This window comes from Dermacentor albipictus, chromosome 5 (genome assembly GCF_038994185.2).
Source record: "Dermacentor albipictus isolate Rhodes 1998 colony chromosome 5, USDA_Dalb.pri_finalv2, whole genome shotgun sequence".
Taxonomy (NCBI): domain Eukaryota; kingdom Metazoa; phylum Arthropoda; class Arachnida; order Ixodida; family Ixodidae; genus Dermacentor; species Dermacentor albipictus.
The window spans coordinates 66,491,342-66,514,880 of NC_091825.1; the positions used below are offsets into that span (position 1 = coordinate 66,491,342).

Sequence of the window (23,539 nt, forward strand, 5' to 3'; positions counted from 1 at the left end):
CCGGAAGAGCAATTCAATACGTGCAATTATTTTTTTCACAGGCTGCATATAGTTGACTGTACGATAGGAAATGACGCAAGGACAAAGTGTAAACCTCTGAGGACAGCGCTGGCGGAAACATCAAAAGGCGTGTTGATAATGGAGGCGCTTTATATCAGTCTTGACACATACTTGAGGCTATGACTGGCGCAGAGGAATTTCATACTGCTATGGTACCCTCATTTCGTTATGAATATTTGTGCATCATTTATGTAACGATTTCAGAAGACTTTTGTCGTAGTTTTGTATATGTAGATATTATTCGAGTGGTAATGCTGGCTATAACAATAAATATTTTTTTAGTTGCCTGCTTGCTACTGTTTAACCATTGGGGAGCAAGGTTGGGGCTTATTACCGGTTATAGGACATTTGCCGAGCATGTTCTATATTCATGAAATATGAAAAATCCCTGATGAATGGTGGTAACACGATAGTACAAGAATGTTACAGGAAAGAGCATGCATTGCGTTGGGCTTTAAAAATGCAACGCCTCCATAGCACATCTGCATCAGGAACCCACAAACCGTGTAGTACAGAACTCTATAAAGTGGGCATAACGTGCAAACATATGCACTCCGCCGGCAAACTATTTGCTGAAAGCAATGTAACGGAATACGTAATTCAGGAGCCTGTGCAGGAAGAAAAGAGATGTGGACCTCAAATGGCACACGCTCTTTGATGGCATATCTCTAAGATGGCCTGTCCGGTTTACGCATTCGACAGAAGCGAAGATGACACAGGGCATCAACCATAATGGACGCTGAAATGAGTGAGTGAGTGAATAAACTTTTATTTGGTCCAGCAAAGCGCGATAAAACGCGCACCTGGCTAATCCCACGACGGGACTGACAGATCTAGTCTGCCGGCCCGATCGCGGGCGCGCTGGACGGCCAGGATTTGATCCTCAAAGACGGGACTTCGCAGGAGGGCGTCCCACTCTTCCTTGGAGAACTTCGGGCCCAGCGACCCGCACTCCCAGAGCATATGAGGCAACGTAGCTACCTCACCACAGGCCACGCAAGAACAATTCGTATAAATCTCTGGATATATGCTATTAAGGGACGCCGGATTTGGGTACGAGTTCGTTTGTAGAAGTCTTAGTGTGACCGCCTGCGGCTGCTTAACTTGGAGTGAGGCGGGGGGAAAACCCTTCTCTCTAAGTAGAAGAATTTAGTTATTTCATTGTGTGTGAGAGGAGCGTCTCGGTGTCCGGGGAGAGAGTCGCCCGACCCGAGGGAAGCGCGGTCGGTAAAGCCACGCGCAGCCTCGTGGGCAGACTCGTTGAGGTTCAGAGGAACCCCCTCAATCGCCCCGACGTGTGCAGGGAACCATAGGATCGAGTGCATGGAGGTGTTGCCGTGTTTGGCGCCTTTCAGAATTTGAACTACCTCCCGGGCTACCCGGCCTTTCTGGAATGCCCTGATGGCGGCTTTCGAATCGCTATACACCCTGTCTCTCCGACCGTCTTGCATGGCGAGTGCAATGGCCACTTGCTCGGCCGGGAATGTCTCTTTGTGTGGAAAACATGGAAGCACACGCACACACACACAAAAAAAAAATCGTTCGGTTATTGCTACTGAAATTCTGGTCGTTCAGCTTGCCATTGTCGTCCGGCTGGTGCTCGTCTCTCATTGCGTCTTTGAGAAAAAGAGGAAATTGCACTGAGCATTCGCAATCCTCAAAGTCAAGCCATTGCTGACTCGTAGGCGCAATAAAGTTAGTTAAAAATATGAGATTTATATGAAACTTGGACCTTAAGAAACACCAGGCCTTTCACGCTTACAGAACGAGCACTCAGACAACGAATGCAGCCTTGCTACAACGAGAAACTCATACGCAGTAAGTAGGTCCTAAATAAGTAGTTGCGGCTGCTTCAGGCTCCATATTCGCAATGTGTGCGGAGAGAATTCAAGAGAGTTGGCTTATGCTATTTAAAAAAGAACACAACATTTGTGTGTGCTTCGGTGCGAAAATATATCTGCAGTGACTAAAGCGGTTCCTCCGTACGCTCGACTAAAAGCAGCGAAAATAGAGGAAAGACATCTTGCTTGTTTCAGAAAGCGGCGGTACAGTATTAAAAAAATCAGCTTATGATCATTTTCAAGCTTATGCTTTGTGTACCTACATCGTTTTTGTAAGAACCTGGTTACATACTGCCATGTGTGAACTCACCAATCAAAATGATACCCATTTACTGTTTTAAGATGATGAAAGAAGCCAGAACACATTTTACATGAAGTATTAAATAAGTTGACCGAAGACAAAGCCCGTCCTATGTGTATATATAAAAAATTACTTGGGGAAATTTACGTATCGAGAGCAGAAGAGCGCCTGCTGACCACATATTTACAAAAGTTCATCACAATTCTTCATCAAGCGGAACATGTGTAATGGGTGGAACCTATTCTACGGTTTTACCAACATGGTGGAGGTTATGTGGAACAAACTTAGGATTGTAAACTAGTGTCGCGTGCTAAGTAGGGCGTAAGACACTGTGCTTACCTGCATATTTGTGCGCGCTCATCTGTGAAACAGTGCACCACGCCACCGACTGCCAAAAGCGGAACGAATGTGGTCCTGGCTGTAATAGTTTGCAGTGTTCTTTTCTAAGGACCAACTCTGGTAAAGACCATTGTATACGTTCCAATCTCTTTCCGTAAGATGACCTTAATTGCAAGTAGATTCCCTGGCCCTTGTTCGATTACAATCGCTAATACAAACAGAAACTCCCTGGGTATAGCCAATCTTCTGGTGCTTTCTTTATTAGCGTCTCTTATTACTTAGTCGACGGGTAATTACCAATAAACATCTGTGTGCTCTTGTCAAGACGTATATTAGTCTCGGAATAAAAGGAAGTGAATAACTTAGCAGTATGTGCACAAAGCAATATTGCGCTTCAAGATATTTTTCAAAGGGCTTATACTTTTAGTAGACATTCCCTAATTCCTGCCGCAGCTTGAGAACGACAGAAAGCTTAGCTAGTTGTTAAGGATTCATTAGGCAAAAAAGATGAGGCGTGTAGACAGGGCACAAGACAAGAGAAGTGGACAACACGTGTTGTCCACTTCTCTTCTCGTGTGTCCTCTCTTCACGCCTCACCTTTTTTGCAGGTTGGAAGCACATGTAAACATTGGTGCCCAAATTGTTCTCAAGATTGCTGCATTGAGCGCTCGTGGGGATCTTGCGTTATATGGGTCATGCAAATGGCGCTGTTGAACGTCAGGTGGCCGCACAGTGAGATAGGAATGACGGCTTTCGGTTGTGTTCCGGATTATTTAGTCAACTTACGGATCTTAATCACAGTTCAATCGTGATTTTAAATTCAGTGGCAATCGCAAAGAGGAGGAGCAACCCATGATGTCAAGCTAAGGAGCAGAGCGCTGCTCCGTGCCTGAGCGGCTATATTAAGCCGTCGCACTGAGTCCATGGTGCAGCCACGCCATTGAGAGCTTTTTTCTATGCTATTTATTCCTGCATACGTTGCTAATAATATGTTTCTATGATGGAATAGCACCTATTGTAAGTATTACAATATTTTATGTTGTAGCGGTTGAATAAGAAGGGGACGTAGGCTAGACTGTGTTGTTTCATCAGTAGTGGTGATTAAGCTAAAGAATTAAATTATGGGGCTTTACGTACCAAAATCACTTTCTGATTATGAGGCACGCCGTAGTGTAGGACTCCGGAAATTTAGACTACCTGGGGATCTTTAACGTGCACCTAAATCTAAGTACACGGGTGTTTTCGCATTTCGCCCCCATCGAGATGCGGCCGCCGTGGCCGGGATTCGACCCCGCGACCTCGTGCTCAGCAGCCCAACACCATAGCCACTGAGCAACCACGGCGGGTGTGATTAAGCTGTTTAGGTTCGTTGCGCTATAGTGCTGTCGCGAGGCCTATTCTTTTTTCGCGAGAATGTGACCTAAATTGAAAATTTGCAATTGGCATTCCCAGATTTGTACAGCTTTCGCCTATATCAAGTCACATTAAGGCGTATATAGGCAGTCAATTTCTGTATAAAAAGGAGCGATGTCGAGGCGAAGAAGGAACGTCAGCAAGACCTGTGGTGTTAATTAATGAACGGTTAAGTAACATAGAGTTAATTACGGCACTCGAACCCATTACCTTTGGTGGGAGTCAAACCCACTTGCACGTATGGAGTAACCGGCCATATCTGTAATTTGGATTCCCATTGATACTGTAGAGTTTGAGAGTCGAACGCACTGCTTTTGTCATTAATTAAGACGAAGTTATTTGGAACACATTTACTTAGGATATAGGCAATCAGGGTACTCGTACCCACGACCTTTGGTGGGAGAAAAGAAGTGATATGAACTAACAACGCATTAGAATGAAAATATCAAGTAATGTAATGAATATCTCGTGAGCGGGCATGTTTTCGCCTTTATCCTATTTAGCGTACACTAAAGCGACGGTCAAATTTTTACTTTTTCAGGCAATATTTCATAATATCTACGAGCGAACGAAGGTAGCCTCCTGACTCTGTCATGGTCTCTCAGGGCGGAGCAGCAACAGTGACTCGCAAGACACACTAAATACCTATAAATTCACATGCACATCAGTCATGTATCAGTCACATGAACACATGACAGCAAGTGCACATATATGCGCTGTTGTCAGTAGTCAGCAATGTACCAAGAAATACGTACATGGTTTTATGTGAAGTAAATCAATGCGGGAAAATAAAGCATTGCATGCAAAACAGGTGACAAACAAGCTTGTTCTACGAAAACTCTATAGACAATTGAGAAAGTACACGACAAACAATATTTAAATACAGGTAATTACCGATGAAACAGACTCATTTTTATTTATTTAGTTATTTCCACTCGAAGACACTGTATGTTGAGATAAGGAACACAGATCATGCTTGAACCACCTATAATGGATAATATAACGCAGTGTTTAAAATATGCGATAAAGTGTCGCAGGGCGACATAATGTCAGGTTCCATTTCCAAATTGCCATAAGTAGTCCGCGACCTTTCAGTACTATAGAGGTGTGATGCAAATCATATGCTGTATTTATATTTATAAATGGTTAGTATATTCTTCGTTGTGTTCAGTAGGTGCATATATATATATATATATATATATATATATGTATATATATATATATATATATATATATATATATATATATATATATATATATATATATATATGTATATATATATATATATATATATATATATATATATGAGTGTGTTGGTTTGTGTTCTGTATAAGGTATATTTCAGGTGAATAAGAATACACATCCTATTATATGCTCTCATAGTAGCTATAGCTTATCTTTTAGGGGTACATTTTTTACGGCTGATATTTTGCAGCAATTTTTGTGCAAATACCGCGAGCAACCAAATTATTGAGCCTTTCATCAGAGGAAAGAGAGCTATTGAGCTAATAACCTCATGGACGCTCTCTGTCTCCTTGAATATATATATATATATATATATATATATATATATATATATATATATATATATATATATATATATATATATATGGGAGCTTCTGATGGGTTATTAGTCATAGGAAACCGCTTTGATTCGCCAGGCCTAAATACGGTTTTCATAAGGTTCTGACCTGCTTATCAGAAGTTAATAATGGAACTCATTTCATCTGGCGTACCATAGATAAATAAAGATTGACACATAGTATAGGTTGTATAACCTTGACACCCATATTCGGACTTTAAAGGACACGCAGGGGTTACTGGACTGGAAGTTAGAAAATGATCATTAGGCATATCAGCCAGTCGGTATACTCATTATTGCGTACTGCGTAAAACAAGCTCAAAAGGCACTTCACTCATGTGAGTGTTTGTTAATTCACGAAACGTCTTCCAGAATTCACTCGTATTGTGTACAGAAGCTTTATATATGTGGGAAAAAAGTCACTTTTGCCAGTTCTAAGGTCAATGACTAAAAAAAATAAATTATGAGTTTTACGTCAAAAACCACTTTCTGATTATGAGGCACGCCGTAGTGAAGGACTCCGGAAATTTACACCACCTGGGGCTCTTTAAGGTGCACCTAAATCTAAGCACACGGGAGTTTTCGCATTTCGGCCCCATCGAAATGCGGCCGCCGTGGCAGGGATTCGATCCCGCGACCTTGTGCTCAGTAGCCCAACAGCATAGCCGCTGAGCAACCATGGTCGGTAGGTCAGTGATCTGTTTATTTTTTACATTGTAAATTATTTTAACACTGGAACATCGCGATTAAGCAAGAGGAATTGGAACGTTAGCACAACACAATTTTTGCCAAAAGTTTTGTAGCTTTTTTTGTTATGTTTTGATAGGTAAATGCGATAAAAAAACTCTTATAGTTGCGCTGACTTTTTGTTAGAATAGCTTCGTAAGCGCTAGAATGGGATTTTTAGTAGACATCGGTCTACTGAATTTCTGAAATCATAGACTGGAACCTAATTTTGTTCTTATCGCTGGTAACCCGCGTTTTAATATTCTGATATTAGGTGCGTGGGTAGACAGACGACACAACATAGAGTGGAATCTGATCGCGGTAGTTTCCCTTTCCGGTGACGTTGTTTTGTCTTGCCGATATGCGCACATGCACAGTGCGATGGCAACTGGCTCCAGCTAGGCAGTCCTAGCAGTACCGTTCTGCAGAAAAACAAGGGTTAATGTTTAGGCACAGCCACAGGTTGAATCCCCACCACTGCATGTCTGTCAAAACCTCGATCCAATAACAAGCACCGCATATCATTCCAGTAATTCATCAGTATACCTCAGCTTCTCAGTATACTAAGAAGTGCGCAAGGTGAGTCTACGCTTCAGAAACTTGAAACTTCAACAGCAAGCGAAAATAAAGTAAACAAATCTTGTGAATCACACTTGTAAACTCTATGTGGTCGTGTTGAATAGTCATTAGGTTAATGACACTGAACAAACAAGCATAAGAAGTACTTCAATCCACTGATGGCGTTTAGCAGGTCCGTCGAAAGAAGCTGTCAAGTGTCAAAGAAGCGCCGAGCATAGCTTGCGTTGGGATTAAGCCCCCTCGCCGCCATATTGATGGGGCCCCTGAAGCAGTCGACTCTTCATATCACGCAATCGATGTGACAAGATCAGCATCGAGAATCGTGGGATTTGTCGGCAACTGTGATTACGCCGCTCGATGACAGCCAACAGGATGTTCGACCGACGGAAGTTGTTTGCTTTCAGCGGAAGAAAAGTTTGTCGTTACGGTACCCAAGTGAACAATGATAAATTGTAAGTGAAACTCTCCTCTTCATTTAGAACCAATCATTCCAAGCCATCCGGGATGGAAGAAATAAAAGCATGGACATTCTCCATAACAATGCTAGCAAGGAAAGTAAACGCTCCTTCGAAAAAGTCCAAGTTCCACCCGAAAAGCGAAGCATCGATTGCGATAGCAAATTAGTAGACAGTTATACGAAGTAGTGATAGCAGTGTTATCGGTCGTGTAAACTTGCAAACATTCGCTTTCGAACAAAATTAACAAGCACGGTGTCACGCGCCCACAATCAAACAGGAACACATGCTATTCGATGACCACGCACACTCCGTGTGAGAACGGTGGAGGGAAAAGAATGGCAGCAGCAGCGAGCGAATCGACCTTAGTGCTGTCTCTCGCTTCAACGCGAACTCAACGGCGAGAAAAAAAGCCCACAAAAAGCTATTAGCCCTCAGTGCACCTAGGCTTTTTACTCATCGCAGATCTCTTTAAAGGTAGGGCCCGGGCGGCCGCACTATATGCAGCGCCCGCCAAAGTAGAAAACCTCCCCCTCTCCGACCTTTCACCTCGGTGCCTTGCGTGCGAATGAAGACTGGTAATCGCCGCTCCCCCTCGCACGCTTTCACTTACACATACAGCATAGGGCGTGCGGCGGCGATGTTATCGTCCTTAGACTTTATACGGAACACCACAGCGACGGCAGAAATACTCGTCAACTGTCCATATAATTGCTATTGCAACAAAAGCTGAAAGATTCATAACGAGTACAAAACATAAAACACTTTATCGGCAAATAATTGACTTGAACACATCCATAAAACAAGTGGCTTAGCAGCGTGTTCATTTAGGCTGCGTGATACATCTTGTCACGTAACAGGTGTTTTGAACAGTGCCACATGGGACGAATGAAAAATTTACAAAACAGAACTCTGAATTATATTACGTCAATAAATACGTCAATAAAGAAATGCGTCAATAAATAAATATTCTGCGTGACAGGCATATCTGCATATGTAGCGTGAAATGAATGGCTCTGATCTCATAAACAATGGTGCAGTACCTTTCGACTCCAGGGTTTTGTATGACCTTCACCCACTCTTACTTATAAAAAAAGAAAGACAGCCTTCACGACATTTCTACAAAAGCACACTCGGAAACGTCGAATGTTTTCTACTTCCCGTCTAGAAATAGAGACACAAAACATATACAATGTGAAGTATAGCACATCGAATCCATGTAGGCTCCCTAAAATTTCTGCCGCGTGGTGAATGTGCTTTCCTGATAACACAGCTGGGATAAAAAAAAAATGCGTCTGAGCTGCACGCAAAGACTTCAAGTATTACGCCCAAGGAGGTATCGTATATGTCTCCACAGTTGTGGGAGTCGCGAAGTTATTAAATAGTTTTAGCATAGTGTTGATTGCCGTACGTGCGTTAAACGCGAGCACCATTGTGGAACGTTATGGCGTGCGTCCCTGCAATGCTTTTAGTTTAATGTACGGAAATGAAAACATAAGGAAGACGTTGAAAAGTGGGGTGCCGACTAGTGCCTTGTGTCAAACGTATAAAAGCCAAGACATTCCAATGGCACCCATCCTGTTGCTATGCGGATGAGTCTCGTTAGGCTTACGGATACCGGAAGCACAGGAAAATCTCAGGATGTGGACGCGCTATGTGCTATCGAAGCTTTTAGGTAAGTTTAGAGGAAAGGAACGCTCATTTTAATGCTTACTGGCGATAAACTGGCGATGAACGACAGTGACTGCGTAGCTATCACGAGAATTCACGCTAAAGCGGGAGCCACGGATGCCAACAGGCTCGACAATGCTATTTCTTGGCGCGCGTAAACATGACGAACGTTAACATCACCAATTAACGTACATTATCATAACGCACGCAAACCACAGGAGCCGAATTACGATTGGAGCAGACGCAGTGAGAACAACGCTATTTCTTTACGTGCGTAATGTGTTCACGTTTGTGGCATTCTTATCTTCAAAAATGTGAAAAAAAAATTCGGAGTATTTTGATGTCCGGAAATTTTTAACGAACTACGTATATCATCAAAATCACTTACTTCGGTGTCACAAAGAATAGGCGCTACTTCTCGAAAGGTGTTGCCTCCGATAGGAGCGTTTTTATGATCTACAATTGACGCGTTTATTTTGACGCTCTGCACGCTTTGGGGATGCAAGGCTGGGGCGTGATATGACGCCATCTAGAGTGACTGGAAAAGTGAAAAATATAAAGCATTTAAAGCTACTATGCTTTGCGTAGTAAGGCCTACATCGCACTTGTTTGGCGTTCTGGACACGACGCTGTGCGGCAACAGCTGCTGCAAACGTGCGAATAAAACGCAGTTCCGTCCTCGCTGAAGCAGCGGAGCAGCTTGCGTGCTGTTGGAGCAGAGCGAGGCCTGCGGCTCGCAAAATTGCCCGTTCCCGCATGCGCGAAGATTTCGAGGATTTCAAGAAACGGGTTTAGGGTGTGAGTTCGGCCCACTTCCACAACAGAGTGCTGGAGTGTGCACCCACTGCCGCCAACAGGGTGCTTTTGAGCATATTGGGTGAAACGGAGTATTTTGCTTTCTTCGTTTCTGAAAAGAGTACACACGTGAAATATAAGGCGGGATCTGTGCGCCGGAGAGATGCAAATGAAGTAGCAAAACCTACTGTAAATTTGAATACGATATTTGAAATTTGGACTGAAAGATAACGCTAGACCTTGGAATAACGAATTACGTAATCTCAGAGCACGCTCATCATAGCATAATCAACTCGTCGTAAAAGGCACACTGAAATAACCTGTTCTCATCAGTATCCAGATAGATACTTACGGTCGTATACTACAGATGTACGGAACTATTCATTGTGTGCTCATTTCTAGCAGCCGCATCTAACGTTTTGTAGAATGAAATAGCATTCAAAAGTTCAGAACAAAAGCAATATATACGCAAAACTTGCTCAGAGCACCGCATACTACGCACCCAAACGTTAATTGAAAATTGTTACCATGTCGCACAAGAGAAATAGCTGTGAGATAATCATACTTTTATCCAGTCTGTGAAATGCAAGATATATTGCAAAACACCCATAAGTAAAGTTCGCCATTTCGATTTTTATTCATTTCTTTGATAGAAAAGATGTTTGAACGGGGGAAAAAAAAACCTAGATGATCAGAACCCGTGGAAAGGGGTGTGGCGAACAGAGAGATTGCAGTAAAGCGCCGTAACCAGCGGACCAGCGTAGAAGTTTCTTAGAACGGACTAGCGCGTGAAGTGCTTGCACTGCGAGGACGGTCACCCTACTTTGTTCTGGTTATCTTTTGCAGTGCCGACCGAGAGCGCTGACCTTTAGCGTCCGCTCGCAGTGGCGTCGGTGGACGCAACAGGGCCCGCCGCCTAGATGAAACGGCGAAATGTACTCGTCGACGAAGTGGAGATGGTGCTTAGTTACATGCAGATCCGCGGATACGCCGGCGGGATCCGCGGTTGCAAGAGCTGTAATGTCGGTAAATGCTTGTATAGCATCAATATAGAGTTATTTCACGTTCTTATGAAAACGTACAAACATTAAAGCCAGCCACTTACAGGTATCTCTCTTTAAAAGACATTGAAACAATGCAATAGCTATGCGTCGAACTGAGCACAGTGCGTTATTTGCGCCCGCGTGAGCGCATTTCACGAGCATTTACACACGTCCTTGTATTTATTCAAAACCAAATTTAGTATTCCCTAAAGTTTTCAATGATATTGGCCTATGAACATACGCGTTGTCAATCGTGTTTATCGCTAATAATTTTACGCTTGATCTGTGCTTTTTCACATGATGTACGTGTAGCCGCTATGACAGGATACGAAGGAGCGCATGTATTTATGCAAGGTATAGTTATTTTGGGATGCTACATAACAGCCGCGCAAGCCGAGAAAAAGCACCAAAATGTATTATTTTAGAAATATCAAAAAAAGATTAGCACAGACATCTTCCAGACGTATACGCAAGGTATTTTCTATCCGTCTTCTGACGACGTTTTCAAAAAGCCTTAACAACATACAAACAGGGAACATCTTAACAAGATGTCTCCTAGCCGTCTTTTGAAGAGCGCCTTCGAGACGTGAACAAAAAGACGTCTTGTAGCCGTCCTAAATAGTTGTAGGCGTTTTAGTTCATTTTCGCTGGTTCAAGACGTTTTCAAAACGTCTTGTGTTCAGTGGTCAGTGGCCATTAAAATAAGATTGATGCTTCAAATTATGTCTGATACGCTTAAGTACTATCTTGAAATACAATAATAACAATTCCTGTAGTTTGCAGCCAAAAAGCCGCTACTGAAACAAACATCCATTACGTGCACTCCTTAGAGGAATTTTGAACGACTAAGCATTCTGATTTATGCAATTTATTATGCGGTTCAAACATTTGTATTATGTGATCATTTTAGAGCGCAGCTCTTACGCGCCCGTTCCTGAGTTGAGCGTCACTATCCCTCAGCGGGAACGCGCGAACGTGCTAGTGCCACTGCTCGCACGTTCGTTGTCATCTGCTTCCACAGCTGGTTCCAATACTGCTCATCATGCCAGCGTTCCCATACTGCCCTTCACTCTGCGAAGGCGCTAACAACACAGACGCACTACCAGTCGGTGCGGCAATTTCGGTCTCAAATTGTTTGCCTCAATATATCGCGAAATGCAAACATGTATACAGCTGCGATCATATTTAGCGTTAAGGGAACCGTAATCGTCAGACCTCGTTTTGATGCTATTGAATCACTTTGTCATTTGTTGCCCTTATATGACACTACCGACTGCCGCATATATCCAACTGTTAGAACGTGTTTTCATCCCAAGGTACATGAATAGAACAAATGAGAATGATGGTGCACAATGGTACGTGCTTTTTCGCTTCTCTTTTAGCCTTTTTGTGAATGATCCAAGAAATTTATAAAGCAAATGTAACTCACCTTGCAATCGTTTTAGCCGCCATTACATGATTTGTCGACATCTTCGACACATGGACTTCAATAGGTTTACTACTTTATTCGAGAAATCAGTCGTACAGGAAATATTAGTTTGATATGCTGTATTAAGACCTAAATGCCCAGCACAGAGCTAATTTATATTGCTGAGCATAGCAGGCGTCTTCTTGAATGGCAAAAACATTTTTTAAAAATCGTCTGTTGCATATCGCACACATCTGCCTATTGAGCTAGATCACTGGAAGCGGGAAATAGACTAGAAAATAAAATGCCTTGGCGCAATAGAGTTCTCACAAAGCTCACCAATTGTTATCTTAGTTGCATACGCACTCATGCCAGGGTAACGGGCAAAATTTTGTGACGCTCAAAAAACAGGCTTATCGCGCTTCGGATAACCTTCATGCTCCTTCATGAACTTGTGTGAACTCAAGAGTAGTTTTTTCCAGCTCGACAAAAAACTGCTGAGTCTATCAATTGACTCACCCGTGCCGAAAAATTGCGGTTGGATGTTAAAGGAGACATCGGAATCTTTTTGTGCATTGTGAAAAGGCCGCGGTAAACGAGTTGCCACCGCCTTGACTTGCGAAGTACACATGACAGGCAGGATGACGCCATAATGAGTGCTTAAGAGAGCAAAGTTTAAGTATGAAGAATCTCCGTGACAGCCACTTATCTCTTCACTGTAAAGAATGCGGATTTGCTCTTTTGTTTGTGGCCAGACTCATAGATAAAGGAGTGCACGGAAATATGGAGGACCAAGCTATCACTTGTACTGGTCAAAGCTGTGTAAGCACTCCGTCCTTAGACTTTACAGATAAAGAAATGGCCTCTGCGAAAGTTTGATTTCACATATTCACCAGGTTTGGTGCTACTGCGTATGGTGTATAAAGGTGGCTTATTGTGGGAATAAATTTGATAAATGTTCACGTTGGGTTGTTTCTCAACGTCTTCCTTCCGTCCTCGTCGGCTGGCGCTTAAATTTGTTTTCCAAACGCATATTGCAACTTCAAATAATAAACAGCATGTCTGCTTAGCAGACCTGCTAACACTACCCCTCCCCCACCCTCATAAATGTGTCGTTAACGTTTGCTTTAAAATGTATTGTAATTCAACTTTATAGTTTCCCTAATGCCTCCTTCCAATTCGGTATAATTGTAACTACACCGGCTAATTATTTTGGACATTGTTTTGGAACTGATATTTAGGCAGTTTTTGGATTTATGCGCAGCAGGCGTGACCACATTGCCTTTAAGGTTGACCTTTGCAATTGTAATAAGCTTTGTAATAAGCTTATTAAATAAAGGGTGAGTTACACATTTCAATAATCTACTTGGACAGTGCGATTAGTTGTACAAACAATACCCGCTCCTTCTGACAATACGACTTACTACGAAGCATAACACTCTCATAAATAACCTACAAAATTATGCGAAGTGAAAAGAAGAAGTAAACAGATGGTAAACAGCGTTAATGCCATCCTTTTGAATCCTCTCATGACCCAAGTCTGGCGCAAGTCTAACCATCTGCCTATTCAAAGGTTCGTGAATGGTAATCGTACGGAGGTCATCACAGCCATCTGATTTGAATGGAGCTGGCCTATGCAATGTTGGCGCGTCTATTTAATGGTGTGCCTAATTGCCTGCGCGGGTGCGTCGTGTGCGAATCTTTGCCAGAGGTGTGTTTGTCCACGCGCGCCATAACAATGCATGCCGCCTGCAGACGCGCCCTTCTAACTCCCATCTTGCAGCGGCATTGAGCATGTCAACACTAAATCACGTTCGGTCACAGAGCTGATGAAATTTCCTACCGCATCTCATTTCCCGAAATTACCAAGCTCCAATTATGTATCTTCCGTTTGATATCGTTGTTTCTAAACGTAGACATAAGTGTGGTAGTTGTGCGCATGTGAAGTGTGTTGCTGCAGTAAAGAAATCACAGAAGTTTCATGTTCATGTGCAGGGCTCTTCCTGAAAACGATAAACATGTATTTATTTATTTATTTATTTATTTATTTATTTATTTATTTATTTTTTTATTTTTATACATAGTGCAGCCTCAATGAGGCTATTGCAGGAGTGGGACCAACAACAGTCATACAAACATTCATAAACAAGCTTGCATTAATTGTTTCAGTGGTAGTGAACAGATGTGGCCCGGTAATGAATTCTAGACTACAATTGTTGATGGAAAAAAATATTTAAAGGAATCAGTGTGGGCGAAAAAGGCTGAGATATTTAGAGCATGGCGACTTCTCGTAGATGAGGGTTCGGAAAAACTCAAATAGTCATCTAGAGAGGAGTCTTTCTTGCCTTGAGGGCTCCTAGACCAGCATACTTTCTATGTTTTAAACTAGCTGCTTTTTTCATGAAGTCCCTAGCTTTTGATCAATGAATTCTGGATATAGCAGTGACGCGTAGGCCATGCATGTTTACAGTGGATAATATATACGCAGTTTCATCCACCATCGAGTAGGTAAGTTACAATTTTGCTGAAACTAATGACTACGGCTGCATTTCTCAGAAATAGAGACCAGGAACAGCAGAGAATTATGTTAAATTGTTAGATGTAATGTTCACAAAGTAAGCGTAGGTTATACAGGACACCTTGTAGTAGGACCAGAACTTTTCTCCACCTGGAGTTCTCTGATTTGGCGACCAAATGGGTGTTGGGAAGTGCAGTTGCCCAGATGCTCGACAGTAAATTGCAACAGATGTTAGACGCTCTGGAGGGGCTCGGGAAACACTACCAGAGAAAGCACTCAATCGTACGCTCCGGAAACGAATCGGCATCCTTAACGGAGACGTCGAAAAGTACCGCTGCTGCTAACAATGGCGCACAGTATGCGATGACATGCAACGGCAACAAACTTTCCCCAAAACCTGGAACATTATGACACGCCTCCTAGACGCACAAATCAGCAAAACAACACAGCGACACAATAAACAGACGCTCCTACATCAAATGCAGGCCCCCGACCAGCAGATACTGAGAAACCCCACAGCCAAATACCTCGGCGAGCAGGTGACTCGACCGCGGATGCCCTACACAGGTCTGGATAACGTCTTCCTGGATGCCCCTATCACCCTAGTGGAAGAGGAGGCAGTGGTACGGAACTTGTGCCTGAACTCCGTACCGGAGCGTGATCTAGTCACAAACCGGCTGATTCGAAACGCGGACGATGACTCCGCAGCGAACGTGCTGCAACTTATGAATATTGTCTGCAGGTCGGGCTCCTTGCTTTTAGCCAGGAAACACGCCATGATAGTCCTGATCCCCTAACTGGGCAAAGCTTCTCGTTTCAACAACCTCTGCGCCATATCTTTCACCTCACACGTGGGAAAGGTCATGGACCATGTCGTTAAACATAAACAAAGACAGCACCAACCTTACATTTAAAATCACCCCTGCCGAACAGTGGGAGGCTTTGCTGCTCAGCACTTGCGTGGAGGATCAACTCTGGGCAGTCCGGCTCACGGAAGCCGCCGCCAGGACTCGACATCTGACAACCGCAAGAGGAAGGGGGCTCCAATGCGTCTAGTCTCCCGGCTTCGCGCCTCCTTTGACCGCAGCTAGTACATTTAAGAAAGTTTTGTCTTTCCATCTCTTCAGTGCTTCCTAAACATATACGAGGTGTTTCAGGTAACTTGGGCCAACTACTAAAGAACTGAACGTGTCGAATTGACGTAGTATTGTTCTGAGTCATATGGAGCATGTCATAATATCATTTTCAATACGCCAAGCTGGGTAATTAACAAAAATTGTTTAATTACCATTTTAAATAGTAATTCTAGCGAACGATCTTCAATACAAACGTTGTAGCGCTTGTTCAAAACATCGGGCTATTTCATCGATTGCAACTGCCCTGTTTAATTTTCTTCCCACCTTTCTTTAAGGTGCGGGAAATGAAAAAAAAACGAATACGACGCGATTGTCGGCCAGCACCCCGCGCATTTCGAGCACTCATATGTAAGTTGAACAATTTAGCAGAGGCTGCTCCGCGCGCAGAGATATATTAATTAGGTTGTCGGGGACTGCGATGAACATTAAGTGACAAAAAAGGCGTACCGGTTTAAGAAAAAAATTATAGAACAAAAAGGAGGTCGACACATGCGTAGGCAATATAGGACCGCAGGCAGCATGGCTTTTATCTCCGTCGTTGATCACACTATCAGCGTCGTCTCCTCCATCGTGTTTCTTCAATGGTCCAAAAAGAAAAGATGTCAACGTTGCGTCAAATACTGCTTCCCATCTCAAGTACCATTCGCGATATAATATATATATATATATATATATATATATATATATATATATATATATATATATATATATATACACACATAAGCGCTCAATTTGCTTTTAGAAAACAGCTACCGCTATAGAGAGCCACTTATGTGCGGCTTCGATGATAGAAATGTTGAGATTCACTTATTTCTCGTGACGTAATTCTGTTTTTCTCTACACTGTCGATATCAAGGGAACCTTGCCGAAGCATTTACCAAAACATGACTGCCAACCTTCGCGCACTGTCCTGCTTCTGATTCTTAGACGATAGCCAGTCAATGGCGAAGGGGTTCGCTGTTGTGTGAGATGGGCGGAAACGCCTTGTGATGTCGTGCACCAAGTAGGGAGAGGAAGATGAGCACACCGCCAACGTGTGTACACTCGGCCAAGACTTCAGTGCCACTACGTCTCCACATTGGCACCCTGTGCGCATGAACCAGTGAACGTTCCGCGACAAGCCATCACGGTAAACGGCAAGAAGAGTCCAGATGATTCGGATCATCGCGTGCGAGTTAACTGGTCAAACTATCACCTGCAGCAGCCATGCTAGATATATAGCTGGAGTCGCGCCGAATGACGGCGGCAGGGAAACTTCAGGGACCCTCTTCTCATAAAGTGCATCCATGTCGATGTGCAGTATTGTCTAGCCTCATCTGTGAATTCGCTTTCCTGCAACGGCGCATTTGCTGACATGTCATCAGCCGTGTACAAGCAAACCAACGTCTGCGCCAAAGTTCACCCTGCCGAAGAAGACAAGGTGCAACAGTAGTCATTTCGATCGGCGCGGTTACTTCCCTTGGGAAAACATTTGCCTCTCTTCCACAGGCGGCATGGCCCTTGCCTCGTGCAAAGCGACAAAACTGTTGAAGCCACTCCTAACGCTCACGTTGTGTAACCTATGCAACTTGTAAAGAGACACCAAACAAAGCACTTTGAAGTCACTATTAACAATGAAAACTTTTAAGAATCACTGGATGAAGTGCTGACATGGTTGCAGTGGAGTGACTTAACCAAAACATCGCGAAAGGCAGCACTACTTTTTGGCTTAGAAGTATTCTCTGCTTATACACTACGTTCTAGGTACACTTGTTTACAATACTTTCCCGCTGTACAAAGCAGGAAGCCAAAGGTGAGGAGCTGGTATTTCAAAGGTAAATAGCAGTCATATACCAGAATACTTCTGGCTCCAAGTTATTGCAGGAAGATAGCCGAGCTCTCTTGGAATTGCCAGTACACATGAAATCGATTTGATCTGACTGACCGCGTTAGGGTGCGGGCGACAAATAATAATTTCGTTCTGGTATCAGAAAACTACCGTGCACATCTGTGAGAAATCGAACATAGATGTTCGTGTGAAATGTTTGGAATTAAATCACACGTATTCAAGGGTACATTCGCATATAGTGGCACTTACGTAGGCCAGCTACAAACCCGTGGTTAGAGAAGAAATCGGTAGCAATAAGTTCTTCGTCTTGCTCTTTGAAACCTGTGTAATCTGTACTATAAAAACGTATTTCGATCTTCTCTAATTGAACCTCGGCGTCAATGTAGGCCCGTATTCTAGGCGTGTACTTCGCATGATACTCAACATTCTTTCAGTTACTTGATAGCGGCTGCATCTGGCGAAGCGGTAACATAATGCCTGAAAGAGTACAAAATTTATTGCAAGCCTCGGACATTGCGCTAGTCCTCAGGCAGAGAAGCTTGCAATTGTAGATTGGTTATCGTTCATAACTGAGTAAATGTTTCATATTGCTGTTAGGCGCGAGGTTTTACGAACATCGGTGATTGATGTTTCTGACGGCCCATTAGAAAAGGATGACCCGAGGGCTGCAAGGCTCTGTTCCTTCTCTGAATGTGTGACTGAAGTTGTGATTTTGAATTGCAGGTAATGATTAAAATGTTTATTGACCCCAGCGTGCGTTACAATGTAAACTCAAATGAATTCTGTTTTAGGGCATAGCGCTCCCGACGTCCATACTACGCTGCCTACATAACCATTCTTGCTAAAGGAGGTCCGCAGTGTAGTATTGCCCTAGCTGCTGTACTAGGCTAAGTCGGAATGCATTGTCATATATGGGATCATAGGCATGTTTCAACAAGGTTATGGCTGCTTATCGCATTTGCTCAATATTGAGAATGTATAGGATCACACATCATAATTCGATGACAGCAATGCACTGCTGCTATGCATGAAGTACTTACTAGCTTCTGAAGCTATATGCTTGTGCCCGGAAGGACGAGTAAGCCTCGTTATTCCGTCCTTTCATTCATTCCGACTCATCTGCAGTGACTGGGCACTGTAGAAAAACGTTTCCGAAGACAGTAATAATCTCCTCGCTGCAGGAATGTCATCAGAAAACATAAACGTTAAATGTTTTCCTGAACATCGCGTTCTTTAAAAATATTTCGGAACGTTCTCTGTGTTAGTTGTTCTATTACACCCTCTTCTTGCACGCACAGTAAGCTACGGCGCATTCAGGTAATGGCATATATGAGTCATCGATATCTAGGGATATAGGGAGTATTCTATAGCCACTTGTCTGCAAAAACCGTTCAAAGCGAACTGCCTATCAGTAGCAGAAAAGATCAGGCAACGTGAGCTTTAAACAGGAGATAAGAGGTTACAACGGAATGTTGAGGGAAAATTAATTTAAATTACAGCGTGGTGGTTACGGAGAGTTTAACATGTTCGCTTGTGTCCGTGTATTGGCACGTGCTTCTCCTCTCTGGCTATTTGCTGTCGGAGCACTTGTGGTGAACCATAAATAGAAGATTTTTTTTTCTACTAGTGACAGTAGCCTAGGGAAGTATACAATGTAAAAGGTTGCTTGCCCATTTCATTGCCTTCAGCAGGGTGTACAAATACATTTGGGGTCAGTGAACATAGCAGCGGCAAGTCAAAGCGGCAACATACTTTCATCTGTTTTCACGTAGTATCGCTAACTAACAAGCCTGTAACTATTTGCCAACGCCCCACGTTAAGTGTCAGCATCTAATATTTTTTGTATAATATTGACACGCCGCAGGCGGACATTCGCGGAAGGAGATCTGCTAAAAGTGAAAGTGACGGTTGGCTAGAAATTATGACGAATCCTTCACTGACATTGCAGCATCTGAAGATTCTGTAAACTATTCCAGTGGAAAACATAACAAAAGCATATTATCCACAACAACGTTATTTTTTTTTCAATTTGAGTTGTCTGATCATACTTTGAAAAACTATGAAAAAATTCGCGGAATATTTTTCTTTCTAGGTATCTCTCCCGAGTGCCTCATATTCTCAAAATCGCTTCTTTCGGTGTCATAAAAGGCAGCACTACATCTCGCAAGCTGTCGGCTGCTATAGCAGTGTCTTTATCAGCAATACTTTAGGCGTTTACTTTGATGCTGTGCGCGGTTTCGGGAACACTAGGCTGGTGCATGTTATGGTGCCATCAAGAGTGACTGGAGAAGCATTTAAAACATACTGAGGCCTACGTCGTCCTTGTTAGCCGTTTTGGACATGACGCCTTGCGGTAACAGCTGCTGCAGACGTGGGAACAAAAAGCTCTCACACCGTCGCAGAAGCGGGGAGGCAGTTTGGTTGCTGTTGGAACAGAGCAGGGCCGACGGCGCGTGAAATTAATCGCTCCCTCATGTGTGAGGGCTTGGAGGATTTGGAAAAAACTGGTTTATGATGTGATTTCGGCCCCGCCTTCATCCCAGAATGATGGAATCCGCATCCGTTGCCGCAACCAGGGTGTTTTTTCACTTATAGGATTACTGAGAATTTTGTTCTCTTAGTTTCTAAAAGGAGTGGACACGTGAAATCTATCACGGCATTCTGTACGTCGGAGAAACGCGAATGCAATAGCAAAGCGCAAAGTGAATTAGAACTGAAAAATAATTCAAAACTCTCGAATTAGGAATTCGGCAGCCTCAGAAGATCATCATGGTAACATAAATAACACATCGTAAAAGATTGGACGATATAATTTCTTCTCATATGTTTCCAGAGAGACACATACAGTGATATTCTACAGCCGTATGGAACTGTTCAGTATCCGCTTGTTTATAGCAGCCAGATGCAATGTGTTGCAGTGTGAACAGAACTAAAAAGTTTCAACAAAAGCATTATATACGTAAAACATGTTTAGACCACCGTATAATCGGCGCTTCAGCGCTGACTGAAATTTGTTAGCACATTCGACGAGAGCGAAAGTTGTGAGATAATTTTACGCTCAGGTCACGTCTGGGAAACGTAAACTTTATGAAGTGACACCCATTACTAAAGTTTAGCATTTTGATTGATTTTGATGAACAATGAAATCCACCTTAGTGTTGCGAGAAAAAAAAAGGTGTCTTTGCAAAAAAAGATATAGAATCACCTGTTCAGTTAGAAGTTTCCATGGAGCTTACCAAATCTGCAATTCGGTTAGATCCCAACAAAAAAGTGTTGTCGCTGCGGTTCTAAAGCTGTTTTGTCCCAGCTTGCAGGCAAATAGCATTAATTCCAACTAATGACCACAGAGTATCTCCGCTACGGTATAAAAAACAAAAAAATTGGAAACACTACATTGCCCATTTTCGCCAACGCTTTAAAACCGGAGCTGTTTACGCTTTTTTTCTGCAGTGGAGGGTTACCAGAAAACTCCTCCCAGCTGGGCGCCGCCTCACGCCTCGCGTTGCTTAGCAACCACCTTCGAGAGCACCAAGCTACGTAAGCTCCTCGCACCCCACGCGCGTATGGCCGAGTCGTGACGTCACAGGCGAGTAAAAGCTCGGACCGGCGCGGCGACACACCTCTCGCCTCCTCTACTCCGTGCGTACGTGCTGCTGCCATGGGAAGATCGTAGGAAATCTGGACGCCCGAAGAAGAAGCGGCTTACCAGGAAGAGCGCCGTACTGCCAAGCAATAAGCGATGCGTCGCCGCCGAGCTGATCCGGAACACCACGCCGAAGCTGCCGCTTAGAAGAGGTGATGCCGAGTCGAGGTTCCCGAGTTACAGTCAAGGGAAAGCAAGAGTCGGGGCCTGAATGCTCGATGGGGCCGAGAAAGCGATCCCGGCCTGCGACTGCTCGAAAACTTCCAGTGTCAATGTCACCGGGACACGGGGTGTGCGAACGACCGATTCCAGCACGAATTTCTGGGCATAGAGTTTGGGCACAGCTGTCCCGTCTGTGACCTACAAGGTAGTTCGGTGCACGGCTCAGCGGTACTATGATCGACGAAGGACAGCCGATCCTGCCCACCGCGCCGAGGCCGCCACCGACAAACGCCGTCGCCCAGCCGAGGATCCCGAGTTTCGAGCCAGAGACAAGGAACGCTGCCGACTGAATGCTCAGCGCCGCCGGGAATCGATTCCGGGCCTACGCGTCACCGACAACTTTCAACGCCAAGCCCGCAAATTCATGGGAGGTGCGAACGGCCGCTTCCAGCGCGAATACCTCGGCATAGAGTTCAGGCACAGCTGCCGCGCCTGTGACCGGCTGTGGTGCGACGTGAAGAATCTCTCCATGGTGAGCTTGGTATGGAGCTTTCAGCAGAAAAGATCTGCTTTGCAACTGCTTCGCGAAGCATTCCCCGACGCCACGGACCACGACAACGACCACAACGATGGTCGGACGTCGTGGACGAGGACCGGATCGACGATGATGATGACTGATACTGAAACACTATACATAATAAATTGTGAACCACGTACTGTGTCTTGTATGCGTGTGACTTGCTGGGGCTTCCGTGGCTTACCGGCCTGGCCGTGTATGATTTCGCAACAACTTGGCCAAACTTAGCAAATCTTGGCGACCCTTACTATGAACGTAGTTAAGCCAAGCATAACCTCGAAAGAGTTAGCAAAACCTAGCAACACTTGGTATGTGCCTGGCCAAGCCATGCATAGCATCGCTAAACTTGGCAAAGCCTGGCAAAACATAGTGAGAACCTAGCCAAGCCAAGCATAACCATGCAAAAGCTAAAACAACTAGAAGAATATAGCATTAACATACCCGAGCCATGCATAACCTCGTAAGTTTTAGCACGACTTATATATACTTAGCAAAAGCCGGAACAGTCTCCGCTGTGACCCAGCCTTGCACCACTAGTGAAAGCTGCCCACATTTTTTGTCATATTGCTTCTGGTTGCGCAGCTCCAACATATCACAGCTTGCCATATTGGATGCTGTATAACATGTGCCAAGAACTTCGGTGGAAGACTTTGAATGGACGAATAGCGAAATTATTCCAACTGGTTTGTGTGGTTGTTCAGTGTGAATGACATGGAAACGGGAGGATTCTTTTAGACGACCAAAAACTCGAAGACTTCATCGGTGCACCCCCTCTTCGGGGAGCGATCAAGTAGTGGTGTGAAGGAACCAGCCATACGTGAGTATTTTTCGGCATTAGCGTCAGCCACCCACCGTGGAACATTACAAGAAAACGATGCAGGACTTGTTTCACAGGTACTGCAAACACCAGTTTTACGTGACCACTATAATCAAGTATAATATGACCTAGGCAGTCCACTCCCACAGGGTTAACCCTCGCTGCCTAGAAAATCGGAAGTAATGCAGAAGGGTGGAGAAGACAGCAAATATTAAAAGTGAGAGACGATGGCGAAGATTGGAAAGGAAGACCGGAAAATGCAACTACCGATTTACTCCAGGCGGGTCAGTCTGGAGGTGTCGTCTATGTGAAGCACAGGCTAAAGAGGTTTGTCACCTACGCCGAGTGGCCTTGAAAGTCCCAACACTCAGCATCGGCTCAATTCCCAGGATCCCCCTTTCCCGAGACATGGCTAGGCCATGCACCGCTACACGCGGGAGAGTCCAATCCTTATCTGCTCGGTTACGTGGTGTCGCAATGCACCAGGTGCCTGTTGACGCAGACGCCCCTGCCGGAATGTCTACATCAGCTTCATACATTCTCATATTAGGCAAAATTACTAATTATGGGCTCACCAATTCACGACTCTATTGTTCATTATTGTAGCACTAAATACTGCTGTTTCACTTTACGCTCTACTTAAAA

General features: G+C 44.0%; 1 long non-coding RNA gene across 2 annotated transcripts in view; it reads left to right on the plus strand.

Moving 5' to 3' along the window:
- Positions 1-23,539, plus strand: part of LOC139060475 (uncharacterized) — a 136,199-nt gene that overhangs the window by 80,010 nt on the left and 32,650 nt on the right. Inside the window, exons 2-3 of one of the 2 annotated variants that reach the window (XR_011514843.1) lie at positions 10,609-10,788; positions 21,146-21,274. This is a non-coding gene — a long non-coding RNA (uncharacterized lncRNA). Of the gene's footprint in view, positions 1-10,608; positions 10,789-21,145; positions 21,275-23,539 lie in introns of those variants that run through there. The other variant, XR_011514842.1, reaches the window with a different exon arrangement.